Consider the following 18689-nt stretch of genomic DNA (forward strand, 5'->3'; position numbering starts at 1 on the left):
TACTGGTGACATTGCATAAGGGGCACCACTACAGTGGGCATTGCATGAGGGGCACTACTACTAAGGGCATTGCATAAGGTGCACTTTTACTGGTGGTATTGCATAAGGGGCACTTCAGTTGGGGGCATTAAGGTGCATATGAAATGGATAGGAATGTTCCCCAAGTGATGAGAAATGCTGGGGTGTCATTTTGACACCCCCCCATTTTTCAGTGGCCATGCCCCTTGTGGCATGTGACCACGCCCACTTTTTCAGCGTGCATAGTTGGGGGGCTCTGTTTTTCATCTTGCCCTGGGCTCCATATACCCTAGTTATGACACTGAAGTTAATTGTTTACTTTCTGTATCTAGGACCTACAGTGTTCTAACCACATGTGTCAGTGATCCTGAACCTACACTACTCAGAGCAGGAATTCTGGGGGCAACTACATACCACCAAACACAGGCAGTACCGGGAAAGGGGGCTGCTATAGGTTCATAGCTCGGCAAGTCAGTTCTGCAGGTTCAGAATCACGACTGACACACATAACAATCAGCACTGACAGCAGTCAAATAGGTTTAAAAAATAATTACATCTCAAACGGAATCCTAAAATACAGCAATAATTTATTGATCCAGAATAAATATTTTATATTCCAAGCAGGGGCGTAACTAGAACTTTGAAGGAGCTCCTGCCCCAATGCTTCTAGAAAGACACCTCTCTCCTGGTTGTTCATTTTATGCTCCATAGTAGTGCCCCAGTTCACATTATGCCACTTTATAGTACCCGCTGTTCACATTATGTCCTGAGCATACCACACTCCTTGCTGATACCCTAATACACTTATACACTGTGATATCACAGCATACTTTTCTACTCCTGAAAACTAGTTTCAGGGAGATTATAGACTGTAGTAGAATGCGCAGCGTGGAGCGCCGTCGAGGGGGCGTGGCCAGCTCCAACCAAAGGGCGTGTCTAGCTTCACTTAAGGGGGTATCTATTCCCACTAAGGGGGTGTCCTGCAGTGGCAGGTGAACAAATATGTGAAATGCATAAACTAAAATAAAGCACTGGAATAATAAGAGCATACACATTTCTAAAATATGGCTTTTGTAAATTATATCACAGCGACAGTAGCACTGTATGGAGTATGCATAAAAAAGGGACATAAAAGTTAGACAAAATAAATGCAGATTTGAGAGCAAAGGGTAGGGAGAGCCCTGCTTGTGTGAGAAAGCTCACAATCTAATGGGAAACAGACAGAACTGGCACAAGAGAAGTGTGATTTATACTGGACTATAGGGACAGTAAGAAGGGTGCACCAGTGTCAGTATAGGTGGGATTATGGTAGACTGTTGTAGAAGGGTGGGCTTTCAGATAGTGAGTGTGAGGGGGTTCAGTGTGAGGCTGGGGCTGTCTGGACTAACTGGATTGTCTTATCTTGTCTCATTAGACAGCTCTCTGGAATGACAGGCAGTCTCTCCTCCCAGTGGGGACTTGCAGATGTCCACAGAGATCACAACCTTGCAAGATAAGACAGTCCCGACCTCATCTTATCCCACAGGAAACCATCTGCGCAGAGCAAAGGTACAGTAAATAAAGCTGCTTAAGGGGCCTATCCATTACACGACTTTTAGAACGATCCAACCAAAACCAGGAGGTTTTGGTCGCATTGTTCACAAAGTCATGTTATGGATAGCCGGCAAGGACCAGCGATGCGCGTGCACGCTGGGTCCTTGCCGCCCCCGAACTACCTATAGAACATCCTCGTCAACCTGACGCCGATCGTCAGGTTCGGCATGTTCAGAGATAGGAGGTCAGACTCCTGCACTGAATGATGCTCAGTGAACACCGTTCAGTGCGGGCATCGCACCTCGGCGACCTGAAGGTCTGAATGCTAGTCGTTCAGGTCGCCTAGTGGATAGGCCCCTTTAGTTTACGGTGTACTTTGCAAGCTCTGTCACATAATAAACAAAAGTTCCCGAGTCTCTGCTACTTACTTTTACTTTTTTTCTTTAGAGCCACCAGGGGAAGGACACTGCTGCTGCTGCCTCCAGTCACTGCCAAGAGATTCCGGGCGGGAAGGCACTGCAGTGAGTCTGCATGATCAGGGGCTAGGCGGCCACTGCTACTCACACAACCCCCTGGTGGCCAGCCTGTAGCACTACAGTAACAAAGTCATGTTTTTATATCCCTGGCCCGGCCCCTTCTGGACTCGCGATTTTCAACTGCACGGTCAGGAAACTGGGAGGTACTGTTCACTTTTTGGGGTAGCGGGAGCTCCCATCTTACAACGGGAGGGTAGGCAAGTTTGTATCACAGTCTATATTAATTGTAGCCACAGAAGAAGCACAATATCTGACAATACTATTAATATCGATAGGGTCATTGTTGGGCGTGTTGGTTGTGGCAATAGGAAGGTAACCGCTCTCCAGACCGCAGGAGTGATATAGAATAAGACCTACACCAGTTTGCTGTGCTGTTGTGCCCATCTCTGCATCAGGGTCTTCGTATGACTGTAACGCCAAGCACAGTGCACACCTGACTTGATCCAGATCCTTGTAGGAAGGACAAAGGGCCTGATTCAGACCCGCTCGCGAGCGCATAGTGCTCGCAAGCAGGTCGAAGGTGGCCCAGTGTGCACCCCGCGCGTACGCGAGCCCCGGAGCGAGTGAGGCATTCACTTGCTCCGGATCTCGCAGCAAAACGGGGCGGCTGTCGATGTTGAACGACAGCTTGCCCCGTTTTGTAGGCGGGTATGGGGGGGTGGCTGAACAAACGGAGGCGTTCCCGAAGGAAGGCCTGCCGTTTGTGGGCGGCCCTACTGACATCACTCGTGATGTCAGTAGTGGACTTCCGGCTCTATTAGAGCCGGAAGTCCACTTGGCATTGCGAGTGCTGAGACCCTACCACAAGGGTCTCCTCGCAATGCCGGTGGTCACGATAATCGCGACCATCGCCAGGCCGCTCGCACAAGCTGTGGGTGGGCACCCACAGCGGTGCGAGTGGCCTGGAGGCCAGAATTTAAAAAGTAGGGACGCCCTGATTCAGAGCGAGCGCAAGGAAATAGCGTGCGCCTCTGAATCAGGCCCAAAGCCCAATCACACAAGCGGCTGAATGTGACCGTAATCCTGCCTTGGCACTTGGGCAGAATAGCAGGACACGTCTATGTGTGTGGACAGCTTTGTGGCCTTTTCACGCTGATGTCATCAGCTAAATATACGCTCTATAAATAAAGTAAGTTTGTCCTAGATTGCTAAATCTATTTTTTTTTATAAGTTGATGAATTAACATAAGCCTGTCATCTATTGTGCAAAATTCACCAGTCTTGTATTGTGGATAGATGGTAAATACAACAGTGCTAAAATGGCTAAACAATATAATCATTTATTTATTACCAGTTATATACATTATTACACAGCGCACACATATTACACAGCGCGGTATACACATTATTATCGTCACTCACATCAGTCCCTGTCACAAATGAAGCTTACAATCCATATTCCCTATCATACAGTATGTACACAAATACACACTAGGGTTATATTATTTGTCAGAAGCCAAGTAACCTACCAGTATGTTTTTGGAATGTGGAAACTGGAGCACCCAGAGGAAACCTATGCAATCACTGGGAGAACATACAAACTCCACACTGATAGGTCTTTGTTGGGAATCAAACTCCTAACTGCAGTGCTGTGAGGCAGTAATGCTAACCACTGTGCCAGTTGTGCTGCCCATAAACAGATGGCATGACTTGTGATGCGGTCTGGTGGTATTTACAAATTTAAAATGACATTGTTATCTCCTTATGCCAGTGTACCCTACCGCCAATGATCCAAATTATACTGTAGTCGGCTGCCGTCTGATAGATTTCTGAAACCAGCGAGAATAAGGTGGAACCTGAAATTTAAATAAATGCTGGTATCTGATTGGCTACTTATAGAGGTTTATGTAGAAAGTGTTAGGTGTAAAACCCGGCGCTGCGGATTGTGTTTATGCCCCATATTTATAAGGGCAATACTTTTCCTGGCCGTGTCATGCTAGTAAAAACATTGCCCTTTTAAATATCGGCATGAACACAAATCAGCAGTGCCAGGTTCCTATGTAAGAAAAACCCATAGGGGTCTAGTTACTAAGCCTTGAATGGAGATAAAGTACCAGCCAATCAGCTCCTAACTGCCAAGTCATAGGCTGTGTTTGAAAAATGACAGTTAGGAGCTGGTTGGCTGGTACCTGATCTCCATCCAAGGCTTAGTAAATAGACCCCATAGTCTGGACTGGAACATCACCAGGGCTTGGCACCGTGCACTCTGTGATGTGGTTTTGGTTGCTGACATGCTGCTCAGTCATTGGCTGTCTACTGTTCAGCCATAATCCAACTCTAAAGGCCCCCATACACGGTGCCATAGGCACCTTGCGGTGCGATGGCCGATCCAACGGCAGACATATCGGGCGGTCCCCACACACGGAGAGATCTGGTGGCCGACCGCCTGATATGCCGGCATCCCCTCCCCCACCCACTTAGCGCTGCATGGGATCGTTTGTCAATCCCCCAGATCAATTGAACATGCAGAAAATTCTGGAGGAGCGACGGACAACCACAGGGGAGCTCGCAACGGGCGATATCATGCCCACACACGGAACGATATAGCGGCGATATCATTGAAAACTGTTGGATCGGACGCTAGATCACTTCGTGTGTGGGGGCCATAACGCTCTTGCAGATCTACTCTCTGATAGGCAAGTGTTCAATTTATTGCAACACTGGGTACATAACTCACATTGAATCTGAGCCTTTATCCATCTTGCATTCGATAATTCCAGGAAAATTAAAAGGATTTCCGAACGTCATCTGTGCAGCGCAGTCTACACATGCTTCAAAACTATTTTAAGCAGTCACAACATGTAGTAAACTATAAAAAGTAGGATGAATACTTTCAATTATGCAGTAAAAGCATTCAGCATGGAGGAAGTCACCAATTATTATATAAGAATGCACAAATGAAGTATAACTGCTACAATCTGTATCCATTAATGATGCACTGCCATGGGCAGCACATGGTAATATGGTAGCGTTCCAAACCGTGCAAACGTTGGTGCCTTCCTGCCCTCCTGGCTGCTGTGTCCATCTGTGATTTGCTATGCTAGGGGCATTTTGAGCTATAATTATTAATCCCACTCCGGCATACACAGGTATAGGAGTAGTGTAGAGTAGTGTAATGACTTGGTTCATTTTGGGTGGTGTAGGAACATAGCACCGGGCATGCAAAGAGACTCCTGTGTTTGTACAGAGGGAGGGCCAGTTGGGGATGAGTACATCACATACTTAAGGTGCCCAAACACGGTGCGATAAAGCAACTGATCTGATGGATTGGTACAATATCGCACCGTGTGTGGGCATGATATCGGCCAGTGGGCGCTCCTGTGGGGTCGTACATTGCACCTCCAGATCTTACTGCAGGTTCATTTGATCTGGGGATGCAATGTACGATCCCATGCAGCGCTATGCGGGCAAGGGACGGGGGTTGCCGGCATAACGGGCGGTCGTCCACCCGATTGCACCGTGTGTGGGGACCACCCGATATGTCGGCCGTCGGATCCCCCATCGCATGGTGCATATCGCATGGACGGCTTTAGAAGAGGCCTGTGCTCTGATTTTTTGTGGGCAAAGCAGGGGCTTTGGGGGGAGGATGGTGGTAGTATTGTCCGACCTAGTTTTCATAGGCTAAAGGTGCTGTAAGATCCTCATAAAGAGTGTGGTTTGTATTGATATTGTGTGGCGCGGGGACATGGTCCAAAATGTCTAACCATGAATGATGGGATTGGGATACTTGAAATAATAAAGGGTCATTTACAAACCCAAAAATATGCAGAGTAATTTTTTTTTTGTGCAAGTGCGTCTATGTGTTCACCAGCTGTACCCACCCTTCTGCTTTCCGACTCCATCGGTGCGGACATTGGCGCTAGTTTTCATTTATCTGCTTAATTCATTACAATGAAAAAAAGGGGGCAAAAAAAAAACAAAAGAAAAAACTCTTATGATTTAATAGAAAGTGAGATTAGTTGGTGCACACCTGGAACCATGAATGTAAGGCTAACGTAACACAATAATAATAATAATATTATTCTGAAGGCAATATAATCCAACGGGGTTTTTCCCTTTTAAATCAGAATAAACATACTGACATACAAACACAAACAATAATTATTAAAAACACAAATAACAGACACAGCTTATGATTTGTATATCACTTTATTTTCAATCTTTTTCACTACTTTATTGATTTTAATCTATTTTTCATGCAATTTATAAACCGCCAAATAAAAGTTACGTTTTAATTTTGATGTTAGCCTTACATTCATGGTTCCAGGTGTGCACCAACTAATCTCACTTTCTATTAAATCATAAGAGTCTTTTCTTTTGCCCCCTTTTTTTCATTAGAGGTATACGTGAGTATACCATGAGAAAGGTAGCACCCAAGTATCTCATATGAAGAAACATACATCCAATGGATTGTATCCCAGGATGTAAATTGATAAATGTTATTAACATGTAGAGGGGATAAAAAGATACAAGGGAACCTGGTTTTGTTTTTCATGTAAATACAAATGAATAAATACATGAACATAATGTAAATTCTGTACGGAACTATTCCCATTGTTTTTCTAATTCATTACAATGCTCATTACAAATCACCCCAAATGAACCAATGTTGTTTAATGTAATGTTTTATAGTAAAGAATTACCTCTCATATGTCTTCATTTTGGGGTGGGACCGTCCCAATTTGTAATCCCTTGACAGTGGTGGAGTTTTGTCCAAAAGCGGGAGCTTGTGAACGGGGTTTGGGCAGAGCTTATTTTGTCCTCATTTCACGTGTCAAAATGTTGGCGGGTGTGAGGGGACATGGAGTGACCCATTTGGAGAAATTATGGTTTTATTTACATTATCTTTTGTGATTCCTGTGAAAGGCGGCCTTCCAAAGTAGAAATACCATTATTTCAAAAAGCAGCCAATCAGCACCACCTTAGCGAGTTTAGCGAGTGTACAAAAATCAGGACGTGTTACATTTCCAAAAGGGCTCTGTGGCCGCACATTGAAATAAAAACTTCCCCCGTAAAATGTGACAACTCCAGGTCTGGAAGTTCATTTAAATATCTTCTTTCAATAAACTAAATGTTTGCATTTGAATTACAACAATGGGTGATGATGATCAGCAATCACTATAGAAAAACATATAGTTTGTATCTCATGAGGTTTTGCTGCTACATGACCTAACCACAAAGTGCACAATTTTTTTCATTTGCTCTATCACCGCTGAAGCTGAGGCCGGCATCAATATATCTAGATCTGTGTTATTGACAGTGAATAATGGGGGTACAGCTAAACCCTCCCTTTGTTTGTTGATGAACAGAGGTCCTATAAAATATAAACATTGTCCAAACGGAGTTTTCACCTTCCAATAAGAGCAGTAAGTATCCCAAGTCACGTAGTACTTTTCATTGTTATCTCTGAAAACCCAGGTTTGGATGCCGTAGTCTTCTTTTTGAAAACCCCAATCCCTAGGGGGAGTATCTGAGCTGTAGGCATGGTTAATGCGCTCCCATATTATCTTCATAGGCCAACAGGCTTCCTGAAATGCCGGCAGCTTTATTAGTGCTTCCATATTTATTTGGGCCATTAAACAATGGATGTTCTTTCCACAGGGTCAATGGAAGTGTAGGCTCAAATGCTTCACTGTCCTCAACCAAATAAATCTGCAACAAAAAATAATTTAGAAATAAATAATATAAAATTGGACCAATTCAACAAATTTGTAAGTGGTCACATATTTGCCATATAGAGAGACCCATCTGTCTGTTCCATTCATGTTTATAGTCTTTGCTCAATGTACCCAAGTCTGTATAATTGGTCAGTGACTTACGTTAAAGAAGTGATATAATAGATCATCTGGAATCGGTATGATATCCCGGCGTCCGCATGGCCGGGAGTTGGAATCCCGGCAGCGGCAGCCTGACAAAACAGCAGAGCCCGGCAGCGGAAGCCCGATAGCGCTGGAAATCCCGATCGTTGTAAGGTAAGTATCTACTAACCTAACCCCCCTAACCCTCCTTAGGGGTGCCTAACACTAACCTCCCCCCCTGTGCCTAACCCTAATCCCCGCTCTAAGTGCCTAACCCTAACCCCCCCGTTCCCCGCTGCCTAAACCTAAGTCCCCCGGGGGTGGTGCCTAACCCTAACCTCCCCCCGAGGGGTGCCTAACCCTAACCCTCCCTCCCCCTAGCCTAACCCTATGTCCCCCCCGGGAGCCCTAAACCTAACCCTCCCCCCCAGCGGCTGTCCGCTGGCGGCACCCGGCATCCCTTCGATCGGGATGCCGGAAATGACAGGCGTCTAGATTTAGACGCCTGTCATTTAACCCTCGCCGGGATAATGCAGTCGGGAAGCCGGCTATCGGGCTTACGTCAGCCGGCTTCCTGATTGAATCCCGATCATCCAACAGTTGTCATGTGATAATATTAATTATTAATGGATGCTCTCAGATACACAAGATGTTACCTACACCACGTAATAACATCTTGCACTGATGAAATATAATTAATACCTGCTTACTCTCCCAGAAGGTCCAAGAGAAACCTCAGAATTCTGGGGAGTTCCCCCCTATGCCGTCTTTTCTTGTGTATGTAGACTCTACATGAACCCCTATATCTCTCCATTACCTTAAGGAGTCCCAGATGTGGATTAATAATATACTCCTGCAATTATGCCCCTTACTCATACTTTCCAACTCTCCGATAGTTCCCTGAAATAGTAACATTCTCCCTGACGAGTCTAGCAATCTCCCTAATTGCACCTTACCCCTAATATTATCTCTCTCTCTCTCTCTAATATACAGGCCTGATTGGTGGATTGCTGAAGAGATGGTTGTCCTTCTGGAAGGTTCTCCTCTCTCCACAGAGGAATGCGGTAGCTCTGACAGAGTGACCATCGGGTTCTTGGTCACGTCCCTGACCCGATGGTCTTCTCCCCCATTCGCTCAGTTTAGATGGCCGGCCAACTCTAGGAAGAGTCCTGGTGGTTCCGAACTTCTTCTATTTACGGATGATGGAGGCCGCTGTGCTCATTGGGACCTTCAAAGCACCAGATATTATTCTGTACCCTTGAAAAAGACCTTTTGGCAGAAAGGACTATGGGCCTCATTCAGAGGCGGTCGGAGGATGCAAGCGGTCGCTCAGAAACTGGGGGCCACTTGCATCTTGACCGCCCGCCTCTGTTGCAGTCGTTAGGCTGTGGGTTAACACCCACAGCTCTAACGACCGCTCGGGTGATGGTCGCGATGGTCAGAGACCATCGCGACCATCGGGGCTTACGACGAGACCCTAGGGTAGGGTCTCCCTTGTAGTAAGCCCCGGAGAGCTTCTGGCTCTGTCTGAGCCGGAAGCTCTCCACTGACATCCCTAGTGATGTCAGTGGGGCCTCCCCCAAACGGCAGGCGTTCCCATAGGAACGCCTCCGTTTGGGCTGCCACCCCCCCCGGCCCACCTTCCAAACGGGACGAGCTGTCAATCAACATCGACAGCTCGCCCCCTTTGGAAAGAGACCCGCTACGACCAGCGCTGTCGGTCGTAGTGGGTCTCACGCATGCGCACGAGGGAGCCGGCTCCCTCGTGCGCATGCGTACTGGCAAAACATCGATGCGGTCGTAGACCGTACGCCGCCTCTGAATAAGCTCCTATATCTTGTGTTTCATCTACTGGACTGCTATTTACACCTTTTAGGACGACAGAGTCTCTCATTTGACCAATCCAGAGTGGTCTTTTGAGTGGCCTTTGTTTCTTTACATCTTGTCGTGCCTGTGGTGATTTTAAAGCTGGATGGGATGGTGTCCACTTTTATTGGAATAAATAATTACACCGTGATGGTCTCGCCCTGATTGTTTAAGGATACCTTCCGTGAGTATACATCTGATGGTTGATGTGAGTACGGTACACCTCTTTCTATTTAAAGAAACCTTTATGGGAACTTCCCTGCCTACTTATTAGGAAGTAGGGTACGTTCTTGATTTAGAACTTTACCTAAACACAGTGATTGATCTTACCTCTGTTTTTACATATATTGGAGACTGGTACACAGGAATTACACATTGGGGCAGATGTATGAAGCTGTGGAAAGTGATAAAGTGCAGAGTGATAAACGACCAACCAATCCGCTCCCACCTGTCATTTTTCAAACACAGCCTGTAACATGACAGTTGTGAGCTGATTGGTTGGTCGTTTATCACTCTGCAGTTTATCACTTTCCAGAGCTTCATACATCTGCCCCATTGTTCTTTCTCTGTGTCCTCTTTTTTTCCATGCATATTTCTTCTTGACTGGTACCACGAGGATGCACAAATCAGGAACCAGCAGGAGGACCTTAAGGAAGGACTGGTACTCACCTGTAATGCATAGTTGTTGTATCCTACTACCTGTATTATATGTACACCCATCTGTCCCTTTGGGTACCCTGAAAGTACTAGCACCTTATCTGAGTTTATCCTGTTCTTCTTTTGTCTGATCTATTTGGTGTGTGGTGACACCTGATATTCTTGTTGAAATAGGCAGCTTCCGGTTTTTGCGCTCGTGTGTGAATTACCCATTTGTAAACTCTAGGAAGAGTCCTGGTGGTTCCGAACTTCTTCCAGGTGTCAGGATTCCGGCACCAGCATTCTAAGTGCCAGCATTCCGACTGTCGGGATATTGGCCGCATCCCACACACATTGCCTTCCCCCTGATTTAGAAAACTCAGCTTAAGCAGCCTGTGTCCCTCCGCCTGCAATGGAACTACAAGTCCAGCCATGCCCTGGAAGGAGCTTTTCACAGTGTGCTGGGACTTGTAGTTACCTGCCTTACCTCATTCACCTTCTCATCCTGCTCAGACTCAATCCTCCTCTTCTTCCTCCATGTGCTGGTCCTGGGCAGTGTACAGTGCTGGATGACATGGTGGGGCTGCTGCTTGCTCTGTCCGTGCTCTGCTCCTGGCCAACGTGCATGTTCAGTTGCAGAGTGTGTGAAACTGAAAGTAATCAGTAAGCTTCCCGGACTGTACCATCAGTAACCTGAGGAGGGGGGAGGGGGGTCGGAGCGTTTTCACAGTGGGCAGCTCTGTCTCTATGTTCCAGCTGGCTGATGTACCAGAGATCACTATAAGGACAGGAGAACCTCACACCTGGATGTGGCCCTCACACCCAGGCACACAGCGGGCCGGATATATCATGGACTCCTTATTAGGGCAGTAGACCCCCCCTCCCCCTGTATTGGAGAGGGCCATTCCTCTGAGTCAGTGTAATCATGCTTGTCCCGACTTCACTGACAGCCGCGGCCGCGCTCCACCCCGCAATACAAGCACATTGCGCACAGTCAGCCCCACTTCCAGTACTTACTGTATAGCAGCCCTAGTGTCCCCACAGGTGGCGGCCCACCAGGAATCTTCCCGAAAAATATTATGGCCAATCCGCCCCCTGGCTGTAACATAACAAAATGTGGAAAACACATATGATGAGGCGATTCCCCGTGCTGAGTTGAGCCACATGGCTCAACTCAGTGGCGTGTCTTGAGACAGTGTCTTGGGACACGGCTCTTTAGAATTGTAGGAAGCAAAGGTGGCGGCGACTGAGTGAGTCGCTGACAGCTCCACCCCCCGCAGTGCAGATCATGCTTCTGCACTGACTCTCCTGAGGCAGTGCACAGCACACCCCCGAGCCCTGGCAGTAGCAGCGCGACTCCAAGTGAGTTGCTGACAGCTCTGCCCCCTACATTGCTGATCCGACATGATCATACTTCTGCACTGACACAGTGGAGAAGTATGATCAGGTCAGATCAGCAGTGTAGGGGGTGGAGCTGCCACTGTTTCAGGCTCCCACTGGCAGAGAGGCTAGGGAGGTGGGCAGGGGACAGGCTCCAGCGCTGGTGACACTCACAGATGTCACAGATATATGTGAGGGAGTGGGATGGTGACCACCAGGAGAAGAATCCAAGGAAACATGCTGAAATGGCTGCCAGAGTGTAAGCAGAAGTCTGAGGTACTGTAATAGTGGAACATAGAGGATGCACCTTAAGTGTGAGGCCTGCAGCCACATTTGAGAGACACAGGACACCAACCTACCAGTGCCGACAGGGGCACACCACTATAGATAGGTAGCCCAATACCAGCCTACCAGTGCCGACAGGGGCACAGCACTATAGCGAGGTAGCCCAATACCAGCCTACCAGTGCCGACAGGGGCACAGCACTATAGAGAGGTAGCCCAATACCAGCCTACCAGTGCCGACAGGGGCACAACAGTATAGAGAGGTAGCCCAACACCAGCCTACCAGTGCCGACAGGGGCACAGCACTTTAGAGAGGTAGCCTAATAGCACCAATACAGTGACTAAAGTTCTGCCAGAAAATAGAGAGATCACCATAGATAACACTGTATAAATACCAGTAAAACTCCACTTCAAGAGGTGAAATAACAGCTACTCTAAAATCCTGATTATTTGTCAGAAATCCAGATAAGATTATTTATAAAGTATTGGCTGAAGTAATCACCACACAATAAACCCAGCCTCCATTATCTATACCTACTAAGGTCTGACAGTAAACTAGTCACTTGTGTCTGCTGTGTAATCTGTATACAACATCCAAACTATGGACATACAGTATGTGTCATCTACGTCTGAGGAGCAACCACTAGTCCTGGAAGTTATCATTTCGGAAAGAGATATAAAATATTAACATTATATACAGTCAGGTCCATAAATATTGGGACATTGACAGAATTTTCATATTTTGGCCTCTATTCACCACCACAATGGCTTTGAAATGAAACAAACAAGATGTGATTTAACTACAGACTTTCAGATTTAATTTGAGGGTAATTACATCCAAATCAGGTGAACGGTGTAGGAATTACAACGGTTTCTATATGTGCCTCCCACTTTTTAAGGGGCCAAAAGTAATGGGACAAACTAAACAATCCTAAATCTAACATTCACTTTTTAATACTTTGTTGCAAATCCTTTGCAGGCAATTACAGCCTGAAGTCTGGAACGCATAGACATCACCAGACGCTGGGTTTCATCCCTGGTGATGCTCTGCCAGGCCTCTACTGCAAATGTCTTCAGTTCCTGCTTGTTTTGGGGGCATTTTCCCTTCAGTTTTATCTTCATCAAGTGAAATGCCTGCTCAATCGGATTCAGGTCAAGGGATTGACTTGGCCATTGCATAACGTTCCACTTTTTAGCCTTAAAAAACTCTTTGGCTGCTTTTGCAGTATGCTTCGGGTCATTGTCCATCTGCACTGTGAAGCGCTGTCCAATGAGTTTTGAAGCATTTGACTGAATATGAGCATATAATATTGCCCGAAACACTTCAGAATTCATTCTGCTGCTTTTGTCAGCAGTCACATCATCAATAAATACAAGGGAACCAGTTCCATTGGCAGCCATACATGCCCACGCCATGACACTACCACCACCATGCTTCACTGATGAGGTGGTATGTTTTGGATCATGAGCAGTTCCTTTCCTTCTCTTCTCTTCCCATCACTCTGGTACAAGTTGATCTTTGTCTCATCTGTCCATAGGATGTTGTTCCAGAACTGTAATGGCTTTTTTAGATGTTGTTTGGCAAACTCTAATCTGGTCTTCCTGTTTTTGTGGCTCACCAAAGGTTTGCATCTTGTGGTGAACCCTCTATATTCACTATTGTGAACTCTTCTCTTCATTGTTGACTTTGACACATATACATCTACCGCCTGGAGAGTGTTCTTGATTTGGCCAACTGTCGTGAAGGGGTTTTTCTTCACCAGAGAAATAATTATTTTGTCATCCACCACAGTTGTTTTCCATGGTCTTCCATGGTGTTGCTGAGCTCTCCGGTGCGTTCTTTCTTTTTAAGAATGTTCCAAACAGTTGATTTGGCCACACCTAATGTTTTTGCTATCTCTCTGATGGGTTTGTTTTGATTTTTCAGCCTAATGATGGCTTACTTCACTGATAGTGACAGCTCTTTGGATCTCATATTGAGAGTCGACAGCAACTGATTCCAAATGCAAATATCACACCTAGAATCAACTCCAGACCTTTTACCTGCTTAATTGATAATGAAATAATGAGGGAATAGCCACACCTGTCCATGAAATAGCTTTTGAGTTGATAGTCCCATTACTTTTGGCCCCTTAAAAAGTGGGAGGCACATATAGAAACCTTTGTAATTCGTACACCGTTCACCTGATTTGGATGTAATTACCCTCAAATTAAATCTGAAAGTCTGCAATTAAAGCACATCTTGTTTGTTTCATTTCAAAACCATTGTGGTGGTGAATAGAGGCCAAAATCTGAAAATTCTGTCAATGTCCCAATATTTATGGACCTGACTGTATATATTTACAAAGAAGCAGTATAACAATGGCAGCTATTTAAAACTGTTGAACGCAGCAATGTATCATTGGCATCATAGAACAGGATCAGTGGCGGGCTGGGCCGGGGGGCAGGGTGTCATGTGCCCCCCGGGCCGCAGCGCCATGCGGGCCGTGGGCACAGGCTGCACCACGCGTGTAGCGCTGACCGGACGGAGTTTCGGTCAGCGCTACACAGTGACAAACACACAGCCGCCGACTCCGGCAGCTGTGTGTTTGTTTCAGCAGCTGATGAGAGTCTGTCAGACTCTCATCGGCTGCTGCTGCTCCCACTGCGGGAGCCATCTTCCGGCTCCCGCAGTGGGTAATGGGAGAGACGACATGATGTCATGATGTCTCTCCCATAATGCAAAGTGGCCCGGGAGGACGGAGTTGGAGCTGATAGCGGCGGCGGGAACAGGAGCAGGGTTTCAGGTAAGTGGGTTTTTTTTATTACGTGTCTCTCTACTGTGGGGGGGCTACTACTGGGGGTACTACAAGGGGGGGCTACTACTGGGGGCACAACAAGGGGGGAACTGCTACTGGGGGCATTACAAGGGGGGACTACTACTGGGGGCATTACAAGAGGGGGACTACTACTGGGGGCATTACAAGGGGGGACTACTACTGGGGGCGCTACAAGGTGGATTACTACTGGGGGCATTACAAAGGGGATTACTACTGGGGGCATTACAAGGGGGAGGACTACTACTGGGGGCACAACAAGGGGGGGTTTACTACTGGGGGCACTACAAGGGGGGACTACTACTGGGAGCATTACTAGGGGGGGACTACTACTGGGGGCACTACAAGGGGGGGACTACTACTGGGGGCATTACAAGGGGGGGACTACTACTGGGGGCACTACAAGGGCGAGAGCACTACTAGGGGCACTGCAAGGGGGGACTACTACTGGGGGCACAACAAGGGGGGCTACTACTGGGGGAACTACAAGGGGGATTACTACTGGGGGCTCTACAAGGGGGGGACTACTACTGGGGGCACTACAAGCTACAAGGGGGGGACTACTACTGGCGGCACTGCACAGGGGGGACCACTACTGGGGGCACTGTATAGGAAGATCACTACTAGAGGCACTACTGGAGGCCTGTATAAGGGGGTCCTCTCCTGGGGCACAGGGGGCACTGCATATGGGCACCACTACAGGGGGCTGCCTCATATCTTTATTTTTACTTCACATTAATTCCAACTGGAGCCGCCTCCTCCCTGGAACATTTGGGGGGGCGCCTAAGCACGCACGTGCTCCGGGCACCCTGGCTACACGCTACTCCTCTGCCAGGGCCACCTGCATGCATTTGCCCCCCAGGCTAAAAGTTGCCAGCCAGCCCCTGAACAGGATCATCCTTTAATGTAATATCTGCAGTCAGAAACCATCTACAGTATGTGCACCACCGTAAACATACCCCATAACAATGGTTGTAGTGTTTATGTGACTGATGTCTGTTATAAGTTATGCTCATAGACGAAAGGTAAAGGATGCTGTTCCCAGGTAATGCTGTACGTGTGGGTGGGCCTTAGTGTACTAACACTGGTGAAGATCACCAGAAAAGGTGAAGGGAAGGTTAGGTGTTGGGTGTTGAATACTAAATTGGGACATCATTCACACATTAAGTTAATGGGCTAATTTAAGTCCCAGTAGTTTAAATAATGTAAAAGTAACTATCCGGAGGTTACAGAAATACTAGCATAGGATATTTAACACAGAGGGCCTGAGTCAGAGCCGGACGCTATTTACGCTCGCTCGTTCAGAAAAAGGGGCCGGCTATTTAAATTGAGTGCTCGCTCTTTGCGGTCTGTTGACGCCTCTATGTCTGAGCGAGCGAACGAAATATGCGCTCGCTATTTTGTAAAGACGCCCCCTGGCCGCTCGCATCATACGTCATCTCCGCTATTTATTTGATTAATCGAGTACATCGAAAGGCATCTGAACTGCTCGCAGTGCTTGTGGTTGGATTTTCCTACCGCAATCATGCGAACAGTTCAGGCTAAGAGACAACCAAGTGACGTGGTTGCTGACGCTGCTTTGTTAATTTATGCACACCCTTAAAACGCCCGTTTTGACCTTTTGGCACGCCTGCGTTCGGATCTCCACTCCCCGTTTTCAAGCACCTTCCCCTGTTACCACCGACAAAGGCCTCATTCTGTCACTCAAATTAGCAGGCATTCGTTATTTTGAGAGCACACAATTTCCGACCGCAATGAATGGTTTGCGCATGCGCAGTTGTGCGAACATCGCTCGGAGCGAACGAGCGGCCGCCTACGAGCGGCTCTGAGTCAGGCCCAGAGTTCCAGTTGTGATCGGGAAGATATCCAGATATAGGGGCTTATTCATCATCACTTCTTTTTCACAAAAGCATGTGAAAATGAACATTTACTTTTGTAAAAAAATAAGTGTCAGGGTTATTCATTAAGGCCCTGATTCAGACCCACTCGCGAGCGGCTGTCCGCTCGCAAGTGGGTCGATGGTCTGCACTGCGCATGCGCACGACGGAGGGAGCTCCGTCGTGTGCATGCGCAAGACGTGACGAGCGAAGGACTTTCCTTCACTCGTTGTGTCTGATCGAAGGGGGCGTGCTGTCGATGTTTGGTGGGCGTGCCGGGGGCTTGCCTCCCAGACGGAGGCGTTCCCAAGGGAACGCCTACCGTCAGAAGCCGGCCCCACTGACATCACTAGTGATGTCATTGGGAGTGATTTTGGCTCTGATAGAGCCAAAATCACTCCGGGCCTTGCGGTTGAGAAACTCAACCGCAGGCTTCTGCTCGCAGTGGCGATGGTCGCGATGGTCAAGACCATCGTTACCATCATCCTGCACGCTCGTATATGCTGTGGGTTGTGACCCACAGCTATACGAGCGTCCAGGAGGACGCTCCATATTTATGGAGGTGGGCACTGATTCAGAGCGAGGCATCCACAGCAGAGGATCTATTCAGCTCCCTTTAGCCATGTCTCCTTCCTTGCTTACCTCCGGCGGCTCTGGTTTCCATGCAGGTCCTCATGTGCTGCAAATCACATCAGCGGCAGTGGCGGCCGCGGGGGGAAGGGGTGTCGCCGGTGTTGCGCTGGGATGGACACTGGCCGGGAGAGAGGTGAGTTGCAGTGTCGGCCACGGCAGAAGGGGTGTCAGTGTTGTGTTGGGACAGACACCGGCCAAGAGAGAGGTCAGTAGCACTGGCGACTGGCTTGGGAAGGGCGGCCGCGGGAGGGGACAGGCATCGGGGGAGGGTTTACATACAGCGGGGCTGGTGGCCATGGGGAAGTGTTCCTGCGGGGGGGGGGGGGCTATGACAGGTGGGGGGTAGAAAGAGAGGGAAAAATCAGGGCAGTGGCTGTGGGCTGGGAGAGGGAAGACACAGCGCAGGGGCTGCAGCTGAGAGAGGGGATACATAGGGCAGGGTCTGCGGGCTGGGAGAGGGGGACACGGGCAGGGACTGCGGGCTTGAAGCATCTTTTCTCATCCCCCTGCTGAATCTCTGTGCTATCCTTATCTCCCAGCGGAGGGAGACAAGTAGCTAAACTTAAGACTGTCCTCACCAGTGACTTGGGGTTCTATTTATTAAGCCTTAGATGGAGATAAAGCGAAAGGAGATAAAGTACCACCCAATCAGTTCCTAACTGCCATGTTACAGGCTGTTTGAAAAATGACACTTAGGAGCTGGTTGGTTGGTGCCTTATCTCTGTCGACTTTATCTCCATCCAAGGCTTAGTAAATAGACCCCTTCACTACCTATGTTAACCCCTTTGCTGCTGAGGGTTTTTGCACCCCTGTGCTGAGACTTTTTTTTTGCACTCATCACATTCCAATATCAGTATCAATCAGGGCTGGCGTAATGCCGTAAGGGGGACGGGGGCCCTGGGGGGAGGAGGTTTATGCCAGAATCAGGGAAGTGCCATGCTGCTCAGGTGCTATGCCCACCTTCCCTATCATACCGCTTGATCGCCGGGCTGTTTATTTTGATTATGAGAGGACGTCAGTGCACCTGTCTTCCCGACTCTTTGCTGCGGCACCCAGCAACGTCTCGGACATCAGGTAATGATCAATTTCTACCTCTTGCTGTCTGAGTCGGCCACCCTGATCTGCATGGGCATTGAGAGATAAGGAAGGGGCTACTGCTTACCCAGCCCTGGTGCCCCTCCACTGGCGCCAGGTTAGCTGATGAGGGAGGCAGGGGCAGATCAGTGAGCAAGGGAGGGCACCTGTAAAGCTTCCTGCACATCGGGCAGGGAGAGAAAGGAGATTGCTGCTGCTCAGCGGTAGTAGCCTCCCTC

The 18689-nt window shown here is 48.0% G+C and overlaps 1 long non-coding RNA gene across 1 annotated transcript in view; it reads right to left on the bottom strand.

Moving 5' to 3' along the window:
* Positions 1-11207, bottom strand: part of LOC148522305 (uncharacterized) — a 42334-nt gene extending 31127 nt beyond the window's left edge. The window contains exons 1-2 of the long non-coding RNA XR_015878755.1: positions 10874-11207; positions 6730-7738 (exon numbers count right to left, since the gene is read on the bottom strand). This is a non-coding gene — a long non-coding RNA (uncharacterized LOC148522305). The remainder of the gene's footprint in view (positions 1-6729; positions 7739-10873) is intronic.
* Between the last annotated feature and the right edge of the window lie 7482 nt (positions 11208-18689).

The sequence above is a fragment of the Taudactylus pleione genome, unplaced genomic scaffold (assembly GCF_031769625.1).
Source record: "Taudactylus pleione unplaced genomic scaffold, aTauple2 ptg000147l, whole genome shotgun sequence".
Lineage (NCBI taxonomy): Eukaryota > Metazoa > Chordata > Amphibia > Anura > Myobatrachidae > Taudactylus > Taudactylus pleione.